The following is an 11,923-nucleotide window of genomic DNA, read 5'->3' as shown; positions in this document are numbered from 1 at the left end:
AATTGGATAGTTCTTTTTTCTTTTCAAGATGGCATTCAGATTAGTACTCGTCATTTAAGGAAAAGACTAGTCCGGTTACAACTTTACAGGCGAAGTAACCGAATGGTTACCGAATTACCGAATGGTGCACGAGAGGTGCAGACTGGTTGGACTGTGTGTTACTCGAGACATGGTTCAGGAGAGTCAGTCACATCTTGAACCAGAGAGCCTACAGAAATGGAGAGGAACAAGACTTTGGAGAAGATTTTATATATGTCTTAGGGCCCAATTATTTATGGCATATGGACTCCTAGGCAAGCTGATCCCTTTCGGCATAGGAATAAATGGATTATAAATTATCTTTTGGATGCTGGCATACATGGTCTGGCCTTAGTCTTCTGTCAGAAAAACTGCAGCGACTCCAGAGGTTTCTTTTATCCTTCTTTATTGCTTTCACGTTGAAATCACACACAACGGACACAAGGTGACGACATGGATGGTTATAGCAGTATGCTGCTTAAAGCTGTCATAACCGTAGAGGTGTGCAGTGACCCATTGGTGTGCTATTACCTAGCTGCTGCCGTTCTCATGTTCCCTCGGGACTACTCAGGTCCTTCCGGTGACATTTGGCTTCTCCTGAGCACGGCAGAACAAGGAAGTTTGCACAGCCGCCCCCAAATACACCCGGGTATTTGTACAAAGGGTGCGTACGCACAAAAAAGTGGCGTACACACTTTTTCACGTAAACGATCAGATGTATCAAGAGCAAAATGACCGTGGAAATGTGTGGTGCCTCACGCCAACTTCAGGGCTGGTGTACACACGTTTCTACAGCTGTTGATTCTTTGGCGACACTTAGAGGTGATGTTGGCAAACTGTTATAATAAATAAATGTGAACACAATTTATCCTCGACTGAGTGATGTGTACATCTGAGACACATGAACAATTAACACTGATGAACAATTAACACACCCATGTGTCTGCAATTACACGAGTGGATATAAAAGCATGCGAAAACTGGTGCAATGCATACCATTAAAAGCAATGGCTGCTTTAGTGGAATTGGAAGACATTGCAAATGGTGCAATTGGAAGAGGGTGTGTTAAGAGACAGAGAGGATTTGCTGGCACATGATGACAGCTGGCTCATCAGCCGTTTTGAGGGCAAACCCTGGAACTGTGCGCAGAGCTGCGGCCGGTGTTGGAGCGCAACACAGCGAGGAACCATGTGCTGCTTGTGATACAGGTGCTGTGCACACTGGGGTTTAAGCAACCGGGGCATTCCAGAGGGAGCTGGCCAACCGATTGGGACTGTGCCAGTCGACCCTGAGCTGAGCCATGCCAGAAGGGCCTGTTCATCAAAACACAACGCAGACAACATTAGAAACTAACCGGTTACATGTATGTAGACCCTTTAATGTTTACCTCAGTTGTGCGTATCCGGACGTCTTCGCTGGGGATCATTTTAGTGGCTCAGGCCACAGTGCTCTTGGCAGCTGCGGGTCAATGATCATGACCACCTGATCTGGAGTGAGGTCCACAGTAGAACTATGCCACTTCCGACGGTGTTGAAGGTTGGGGAGATAATTCTTGGTGAACTGGAGCCAGAAGTAATCTGCCAGAACCTGGCCGTGTTTCCAGCGGCAATGTCCAAGCAGGTCACTGTTGTAATACACAGCTTGTGGTAGTGATGAATACTCATTGCCCAGTGAGCAGGAAATTCAGTGTTATGGGGTTGGGATTTGCAATGTCTGATGTGGATATATATGAATGAAAGGCTCGCTACACCATTACTGGCACTCTGTGCAGCTATACTGATGTTTCCTAACAGCTTGACATATACGAATGATCCAGTATGTCCTTATTTCGTAAAATACACGGTCAGGACCTGCATGAAGCAATCGGTTGTCATAGTCCTGTGAGAGCAACTGCGTGACATAGCGGTTTGGTGCCAGGATGGATGGATGGTGTCCTCTTCTAGATTCTCTGCCTTTTGAAGGTGACGTCTGACCCTTATTCAATTCAATTTCAATTCAATTTATATATATAGCGCCAGATTACAACAATTGTCATCTCAAGGCACTTAAGTAATATAGTCCAATTCAAGCCAATTGGAATTCAATTCATTGTAATCATAATCCAATTAATTCATATAGAGCCAATTCAAAAATTAATATCCTAGCTAAGGAAACCAACAGATTGCACCGAAACTTGTCTTCAGTCCAATCTCCCGTCCTGAGCGTGCATGAGGCAACTGTGGAAAGGAACGACTCCCTTTAACAGGAAGAAATCTCTGGCAGAACCAGAACCAGGAAGAAACTTCTGGCAGAACCAGACTCTGGAAGGGTGGCCATCCGCCTCGACCAGCTGGGGTTTGAGAAGACAGTAAAGAGGGAAAAGAGGGGGGAAAAACACCATAACACCATTCAAAGGATATCTGTTGGAACAGGGAAACACAAGTTAATAACCACAATAATGTCACATGTACATAAAATCAATTGTGAAATTAAACAGGGGGAAAAAGAGAGCAAAGTGAGGAAAGGTGTGACAGATGAGGTCCCCCAGCAGTCTAAGCCTATAGCAGCTTAACTATGGGATGTTTCAGGATTACCTGAGCCATCCCTAACTATAAGCTTTATCGAAAAGGAAAGTTTTAAGCCTAATCTTTTTTTTTTTTTTTTTTTTCTTTTTTTTTTTCTTTTTTTTTCCCCCTTGTCCTGTTCAGCATTATGGCAGCAGAATTGTAGTCTGAATACCTTTGATGCCAAACAGATTTGCTTTGCCAAGGGAAGTTTTATAAATGTAAAGCTCCCCTTGATGCCCATTTATTTATTTTTGTTTACAATATATAACATGTAATAGAACTGAACCGGACCGGGGGACAAGGAAAGAAGAAGAGGAAAGAAGAGGAAACAGAACAAAAATAGAAACAAAAACCAGGGCAAATCTTAAAAGTGGAAAGGGTGTCTGCTTCCCAGACATTTACTGGCAGCTTATTCCACAAGAGAGGGGCCTGATAACTGAAGGCTCTGCCTCCCATTCTACTTTTAGAAACTCTGGGAACAACAAGTAAACCTGCAGTTTGGGAGCGAAGTGCTCTGTTAGGAAAATATATATATATATGATGGAGCTCAGTCATTAAGAGCTTTATATGTGAGAAGAAGAATCTTAAATTCTATTCTGAATTTAACAGGGAGCCAATGAAGAGAAGCTAAAACTGGAGAAACATGATCTCTCCTGTTAGTTCTCATCAGAACTCTGGCTGCAGCATTTTGGATCAGCTGGAGGCTTTTCAGAGAATATGTGGGACAGCCCAATAATAAGGAATTACAGTAGTCCAATCTTGAAGTAACAAATGCATGAACTAGTTTCTCTGCATCACCCTGAGACAGGATGTTCCTGATTTTAGCAATATTACGAAGGTGAAGGAAGGCAGTCCTAGAAACCTGCTTTATATGTGCCTCACATGATAAATTCTGGTCAAAAATAACTCCAAGGTTCCTCACTGTAGAACTAGAAGCCAAGGAAATACCATCTAGAGTAACTATATAACTAGACAATTTCTCCCTGAAGCGCTCAGGTCCAAAGAGAACAACTTCAGTTTTGTCTGAATTTAAAAGCAGACAGTTCTGAGTCATCCAGGTCTTTATGTCTTTAAGACAGGCTTGTAGTCTGACCAACCTGTAGGTTTCATCTGGTTTCATAGATAAGTACAGCTGAGTATCATCAGCATAACAATGGAAATTTATGCCATGCTGTCTGATAATGTTACCTAATGGAACCATGTATAAAGTAAAAAGAATCGGTCCAAGCACAGAACCCTGAGGAACTCCATGACTTACTCCAACATGTGAGGAAGATTCTTCATTTACAAGAACAAACTGGAATCTATCAGATAAATATGACTTAAACCAGCCTAATGCAGTTCCTTTAATCCCAATAACATGTTCAAGTCTCTGTAACAGAATGCTGTGATCGATCGTATCAAATGCAGCACTGAGATCCAACAGGACAAGCACAGAAACAAGTCCGCTATCAGAGGCTAACAGGAGATCATTGGTAACTTTCACCAGTGCTGTTTCTGTGCTATGATGCACTCTGAATCCTGACTGAAACTCTTCAAACAGATTATTTCTATGTAAATGATCACAAAGTTGAACTGCAAAAGACAAAAAAGGGAGATTGGATATAGGTCGATAATTAGCCAACACTTCTGAATCAAGAGTAGGTTTTTTAAGTAAAGGTTTAATTACAGCAACCTTAAAAGTCTGAGGTACATATCCTATCAACAAAGACAGATTGATCAAATCCAATATGGAAGTGTCAATTAAGGGGAAAACCTCCTTGAACAGTCTGGTTGGGATTGGGTCTAACATACAAGTTGAAGGTTTAGAAGAGACTATTGCTGTTGTTAGCTCAGAGAGATCAACTGGGCAGAAGCTGTCTAAATACAAATCAGGTTCTAAAGATACTTCTAAAGCTGCTCTACTTGATGATACATCAGTGATAATAGTGGGAAGGATTCCATTAATCTTCTCTCTGATAGAAACAATTTTATTGATAAAGAATCTCATGAAATCATCACTGCTGAGAGTTAAAGGAATACATGGCTCAACAGAGCTCAGACTCTTTGTCAGCCTGGCTACAGCGCTGAAGAGAAACCTGGGATTATTCTTATTCTCTTCTATCAATGATGAATGATAAGCAGTTCTAGCTTTACAAAGTGCTTTCTTATACGTTATTAAACTATCTTTCCAGACTAATTGAGACTCTTCTAAATTAGAGGAACGCCACTGTCTCTACAGCTTTCCTGCAGTCTGCTTTAACGCACGCAGCTGTGAATTATACCAAGGAGCCAACCTCTTCTGACTGATTACCTTCCTTTTCAGAGGGGCAACATTGTCCAGTGTTGTACGCATTGAAGCTGTAGTGCTGTCAACAAGAGAGTCAAGTTCTACTGGAGTAAAATTTAGGTAGCCGTACTCTGTCATATCAGCACATGGCAGTGAAGAAAAGGATGATGAAATCAACTCTTTAAATCTGGTTACAGCATTCTCTGACAGACACCTTCTATATGTAAAATTCTTCTCAGAAACCATGTAGTTAAGTAATGTAAATTCAAAAGTTATTAAAAAATGGTCAGACAAGACAGAGTTATGAGGGAACACTGTTAACTGTTCACTCTCAATGCCATAAGTCAGCACAAGGTCAAGGGTATGATTAAGGCAGTCTGTGAACACTTTGAGAAAATCCAATAGAGTCTAATATAGAATTAAAGTTAATATTTAGGCTGTCATTTTCAACATCTACATGAATATTAAAGTCACCCACTACAACGACTTTATCTGTACTCAGCACTAACTGGGATAAAAACTCTGAGAATTCAGACAGAAACTCAGAATAAGGGCCAGGTGGACGATACACAACAACAAACACAAGAGGTTTTTGTGATTTCCACTTTGGGTGGGAAAAACTGAGAATCAGAGATTGAAAAGAGCTAAAACTAATCTTGCGTCTAGGACTGATTAGTAACCCTGATCTGAAGATAGCTGCCACTCCTCCTCCTCTGCCTGTGGTTCGAGGAACGTGAACATTTAAATAGTCAGAGGGAGTTGATTCATTAATGCTAACATGATCCTCCTGCTGCAGCCAGGTTTCTGTAAGACAAAATATATCAATATGATGATCACAAATCAAATCATTCACTAAAAGAGACTTCCAAAGGAGAGATCTAATATTCAGCAAAACACATTTAATAGTTTGATGTTTTTGTTCAGTTAAAGTTTTTGTTTTAAAATTTTTTTGCACAAGAGGATTTGCTCCTTTTGTGTTTTTTTGATTGGGGGGGCAGCATCAGGTGGGAAGCCGCAGAGAAGTGTGTAAGACTACAACTCTGCATCCTGGTCTCAACCCTGGGTTGTCATGTTTTTGGATGACTAATAAATTCGTCCATATTTCTAGAAATGAGAGCCGCTCTTTCCAAAGTGGGATGGATGCCGTCTCTCCTCATCAGACCAGGTTTTCTCCAGAAAGATTGCCAATTATCCATGTAGCCCACGTTGTTTGCTGGACACCATCTAGACAACCAGCGATTGAATGAGGACATGCGGCTAAACATGTCGTCACTGGTCAGATTTGGCAGGGGTCCAGAGAAAACTACGGAGTCCGACATTGTTTTGGCAAAATTACACACCGATGCAACATTAATTTTAGTGACCTCCGATTGGCGTAACCGGGTGTCATTACCGCCGACGTGAATAACTATTTTACCGTATTTACGTTTATCCTTAGCCAGCAGTTTTAAATAGGATTCAGCTTATCAGCTCAGGATCTTTGTTGTAGACTGGGGATAGAGACAGCAAGCTGTTATTAGAGCTGGGACGTTTCCCTGCTTGCAGTCCAGTAAATTCCACCAGGAAACTCTCCTGTTGTGCTCTTTTCAAGATGACAACTTCTGTATTGATTCTGTCGGCTACAGTCATGGGAGGAGCAGCCGCCCCCTGTAGGGACTGTAATGTGGCATCTATCAGTTCTGACCATGATTTGACCTAGGTTGCATCTGGGACTGGAAGGCTGCTCACTGTGATGTTTCCGCAGAAAAAGGTATCACAGGTTTCTTCAGCTGGTTAGGTGTGGACCTTACCACAGGATTCGTTGGCCACTCTGCTGCATGCTGGTGGAGGACAGTCGGACCGCATGTCCAGCGATTGGGCTCCACCAGATACGCCAGAGATCTTCAGTAGGCTGCACTGTGGTGTGGTGGTTGGCACCGTTGCCTCACAGCGAGAGGGTTCCAGGTTCAATCTCCACCTGTGGCTTTTCTGTGTGGAGTTTGCATGTTCTGCCCATGTATGCATGGGTTCTCTCCAGGTACTCTGGCTTCCTCCCACTGTCCAAAAACATGAATGATAAGTTAATTGGTGACTCTAAAAAAATTTCCTTAGGAGTGAGTGTGCATGGTTGTTTGTCTCTGTGTGGACCTGTGATGGACTGGCAATGTGTCCACCTGTCCAGGGTGTACCCCGCCTCTCGCCCGATGACCCCTCAACCTGACCAACAGATTAAGCGGGTATAGAAAATGGTTGGATATCTTCAGCAGGATTCTCTTCGGAAGGAAAGTATCTTCAGTTGTCTGCTCTAACTAGCTCTTGAACCTCTGCTTCCCTTGTCACCACAAATACTGCTGAGATTCAAACTGGATCCAGTGCAAAACAGTTGTGGAATCTGTCCACAGTGTTGTTTTCTTTACCAGCAGGGTCAGCTCTGCGTGTAGGACCTTGGCTAATTGTGCACAATTGCTGCACACAGCTCCAGGCAAGGTATTGAAAGTTGTTTCTTCTGTGCTACACAAGACCTTGCCATCACAAATGCCATATGTACTTTTTCTTCTCTGTCTTCTACCCTCATGTATGCTACAGCACCATAGGCTCTCTCTGAGGCATCACAGAAGATGTGTAGGTAAACAGGAGTGTCAGTAGGAACAACATGGCAGTGTGATGTGTTGCAGCTGTGAGAGCTCACTCCCTACGCTTGCCATACAGGGAGGAGGCTGTCCACAATAGGCTCATTCCATCCTCTCTCTTTCCTCCACAGGGCTTGAACCAGGACCTTGGCACATGTGGTATACGGTATGATGTAGCCAAGAGGGTCGTATTGACTGGCTAAGACCCGATATACATATCTCATGGTCAGTTCAGTCACTGGGATGGTTCTAGTTTTGTATCCAAGAGTGTCAGGTCTGCTGCGCTACAGGAGACTGAGTGTTGACTCCTGTGGGTCACATCCTGCTGATTTGGCTTCGGTAGATAGATGGGCAATAACCTCTGTCTCATATCAAAGCCTCCATTGGCAAGGAGAGCCAGTTGTCTTGTCAGTGAGCAGTCTAGCTTGATCGTGGAAATGCAGAGACTGGAGACAATTGCCTACGTAAAACGCTTGCAGCACAGATTGAACAACATCTTCATTGCCCTCACTAAGTTCTTGCACGTGACACTGCAAAGCATAGGTTGCACAGCAATGGCACACTCCACTCGTAGACATCTGGGCTGCGCTCTCACTCACCATCATGCCACAAGAATCGGAGGAGTGGCTGGTCTTCAGGGAGGATGTGCACCTGATGAAACATGCCGGGGATATCTCCACTGATGGCTGCAGCATGTTCCCTGTACCTCTGTAGCACACCAAGCAGTGTACTCAAGGAAGGGCCAGGAAGCAGGTTGTTATCAAGGCTGGCTTATTGATAGTTTAATGAGCAGTTGAAGACAACCCTTTACTATTATAACAGACAAGATGGTGAGGGAGGAACCATGACTCCTTTGACTGTCTCACCTCATCAGCGTTGATCTTTACAGTATATCCGGCTTTCTCCAATTTGTGTATCTCCTCGTTGTACACTGCAGATAGTTCAGAATTAGTAGCAAGGCGGGCACTCTGTTGTTCTGAGGAGAGCCATCACGGCCGTGGATAGAGCATAAAGAGTGGGTGTGTTTGGTTTATGCAACAATGGAGTAGCACCATTAACTGTGACTCTGATGGTCTTCTGCTCCAGTTGTTCCATAGCTGCTTTTTCCTCACCAGAGCGGATCACCTCCTTACTGTTTCTGAATGGCAACCTGTCTAGCTTCCAGAATCTTTAAACATTTTGGTGTAGATCTTCATAAGGGGAGAGGAATGAAGAATGAAGACAGCTGTTCTCACCTGATGGATGCTGCAGGAAGGTGGTAGGCCCCTGCACAGCCCATCCCAGAGCTGTGCACGCAGCTACAGGTCCACCGATTGGGCCAGACTGGACTGGGAATACTGGTGTTATCAGGTGAGGGTTGGACTCTACTGTAGGAGTGCAATGGAATAGCTTTCAAGTGTTGGTAGCTTCGTTTCAGGGTTTCAGCGCCTCATGATTGTTCAGCCAGATCCAGCTCTGCTGTAGTGAAGGCATGTTTTCTGTCATGTTTCATCCCTTTCTTCATCAGGGGTGACACTTTGAGTGAGACTGTTGCTCCCTTTACCTACGCCTTGTCCTGTCTCCTTTCCTTTGAGACCGAGGTGATGCACAGCGGCTGGTAGTATGATTGTTCTTTCAGATCCATTACTGAGTGTTTTCTTCCCATTGTGCAGGCATACTGGGACAATGTTCAGCATCACTTGACCTGAATGGCTAACTTGGTCCATGTAGATCACGGTAGGGGATGTAGTCACAGTCAGCACAGTCTCTGTTTGTGCCACATCGTGGAGCACAGATAGTTGTTGCTCTCCACAAGTTGGACAAGGCTTCTTTAAAGTGCAGTTGTCAGATGCGTGTCCTCTCCCACACCTCCAGCATATTTTCTTCTCCTTTATCCAGTCAGCCTTTGCATTACTTGTGAGTTTAGCAAAGTCACCACAGGCACTGAGGTAGTGTTCTAGGTTGTTACTTTGAGGGCAATAGGGCTTAAACCTGTCACACTTCTTCGACTGAAGAGGGGTGCTTGATGCAAGAGCTGGATTAGATAGCCAAGCCCCCTGGTGGTTACCCAGCAGAATAGTTGCAGACTTCACTCTTGGCTGCTTTGATCTGCGCTCCCAGCCGTCAGCGTTTGTGGGTTCTGGTGGACATGCACTTATTCGACTGGATACCTGCAGTGTCTGGACTTTCCTCTCAAGCCACTCTGCCAGATCTGGAAGAGTATATGTTCTGTCATTGCCGCTCTGGATGATTCAGCTAGTGAAGCAGTATTCGGTGAAGGAATCGCTGAAGTTAAAAGGCAGCGTAGTGAGCAATGTGTTTATGTGAGAACCACACAGTAGCTCTGGAGATGAGGGGCCTTGCATTGTATTGTGCTTAACATGCTCACTAGTGTTCCAACTGATGCTGCAAAATCTTCAATACCTTGATAGTCTCCGGCCTTCACTGGTGGAGCGTTCAGGATGGCATTGAGTTCTCCCTGCACAAGCTGTCTGGGCTGACCATATCTTTGCCTGAGAGCTTACATGGCAGTAGTGTATGGCGTTGCACTGTTGATGAACTGTTTGGCTATTTAGAGTGCAGCAGGAAATCTGAGGTGGTCAAGGAGGATTTGCTACTTGTAATCTTTGCTTAAGTTTCTGTGGGGCCCAAGAACACCGTCCAGGGTGATGGAAGAGCGGCTACAGAATCCACATGTCTTATCTGTGAAATGGGACAAGATTGTGTTGATTCAGCATCTGAAGCTTGGTCCACATTATTAGCCAGCAGTGCAGAAGAAGCTTGGTCCACAGCCTCTGTCAGTATAGTAAGAGGGCAATGTTCCCTCTAAGCTGTGCGCCTGCACAATCGCACACTGCTCGCAAATTCTCAGCGCACAAGAAAATCTATGCAGCGCATAAAATAAAATTCACCATAAATGTATTAATTAATATCTAATATTAGACCGAATCTAATCTATCTAATTAGACCAATAATGTGTTTTTCTGTACCATTTTTCAATGTAACGCAGTGAGTGTTCAGCCAATGATACGATACGGTTTAATTACACTATGCAGCCAATCATAGCATTGATAGTTCTATGTGCCCTGCCCATACGCGCCTTGCAGGTTAGCTTGCTAACAACAGTGCGGCGTTAAGGAGTTCAGAAACGCAACCCATCATGGCGAAACGAACGGGCAGCACCAGCGACACATCCAATCACCAAGCCAACGTAAAAAAGAATGCGGTTCTTTTAGGATGGAATGGCTGTCTGAGTATGTGCAAATAGAAGAACAAGCGGTGAAACTGGGTGAGATTTTTTCTTTTTCGACTGAGAAAGGTCTACTCTGCAAAACATGCAGCGAAGCCAAAATACCAAGTGAGCTTTCAGCAGGAAAAATGTGGACTAAATGGAAGTGGGATTACCTCAAGTGTCACATTCAGCAGAAAAGTAATTTGAAAGCTGTTGGAATTGTACGAAGACTCAAGATGGGACAGGGGATTGGTACATTATTGTGGGAGAGCGCAAAAGACCGAGAGCAAAGAAACGAACTGTCCCACAAAACAAAATCTGGCGAAGGAAAAACTATGCCTTTGTATTTGTGAACTCAATCAATGAGATAGTACAGAATGAGACTATGTTAAAAATGCACCCTGGCATACCCTGATAGTAGATGAGAGCACAGACATATCAATACACAAAATGCTAGTCATATATATCAAATACAGGGAGGAAAATTATGTTAACTATAAAACTGTGTTTGGTGGCATCATCCAGCTGACAGCATGCACTGCTCAGGATATTGTGTAGGCAATAACTCAGTCCGAACATGGACTGGACATGCAGAGAATGGTGATGCTGACCTCCGATGGTGCCTCAGTCATGCTAGGAAAACACAACGGAGTTGCGGCTTTGTTAAAGCGCCAAATACCACACCTAACTGAACAACATTGCGTGGCCGATGGAGAGGACTTGGGCATTGATGATGCCTGGAAAAATGTACCTTTGATGCGAGATGTGAAAACTCTTCTTAGAACTGTGTTTTCCACTTTCTCTCGGTCCACTATGAAGAGGGGCCGCGGCCCACCACCTTCTTTGCAGAGCTGCTCATGGAGAATTTTGGTGACGGCTTCCTAGAATCACCACTTGAATGTGACAGAGCTCATCATACACTATCCGAGAAACCGAAGCAGGGGCAGAGAGCATGGCCCGTCATCATCAGGCTACACAGGTACCAGGTGAAGGAGAAGATCATACACGAGGCCCGAGCCAGGAGAGGCAAGCTACAGTACCGTGGCTCCCCCATCTCCATCTACGAGGACTACGTTCCGGAGGTGGTAAAACAACGCCAGAAATACCGGGAGGTGATGTCGGAGCTCTCCAACCTGGGCTTCAAGCCTGCACTGCTATTATCTGCCAGGCTTTTCATTGTGATGAAGGATGGAGGTAGGAAGAGAGTCTCTTCGGTCCCAGAGGCTAAAGGCTTCATAACATCCATCCACATGGAAGAGACCTGATGGCC

The sequence above is a fragment of the Leuresthes tenuis genome, unplaced genomic scaffold, assembly GCF_036924035.1.
Source record: "Leuresthes tenuis unplaced genomic scaffold, fLeuTen1.0.hap1 SCAF_19, whole genome shotgun sequence".
NCBI lineage: Eukaryota > Metazoa > Chordata > Actinopteri > Atheriniformes > Atherinopsidae > Leuresthes > Leuresthes tenuis.
This window is presented reverse-complemented; position numbering follows the sequence as displayed.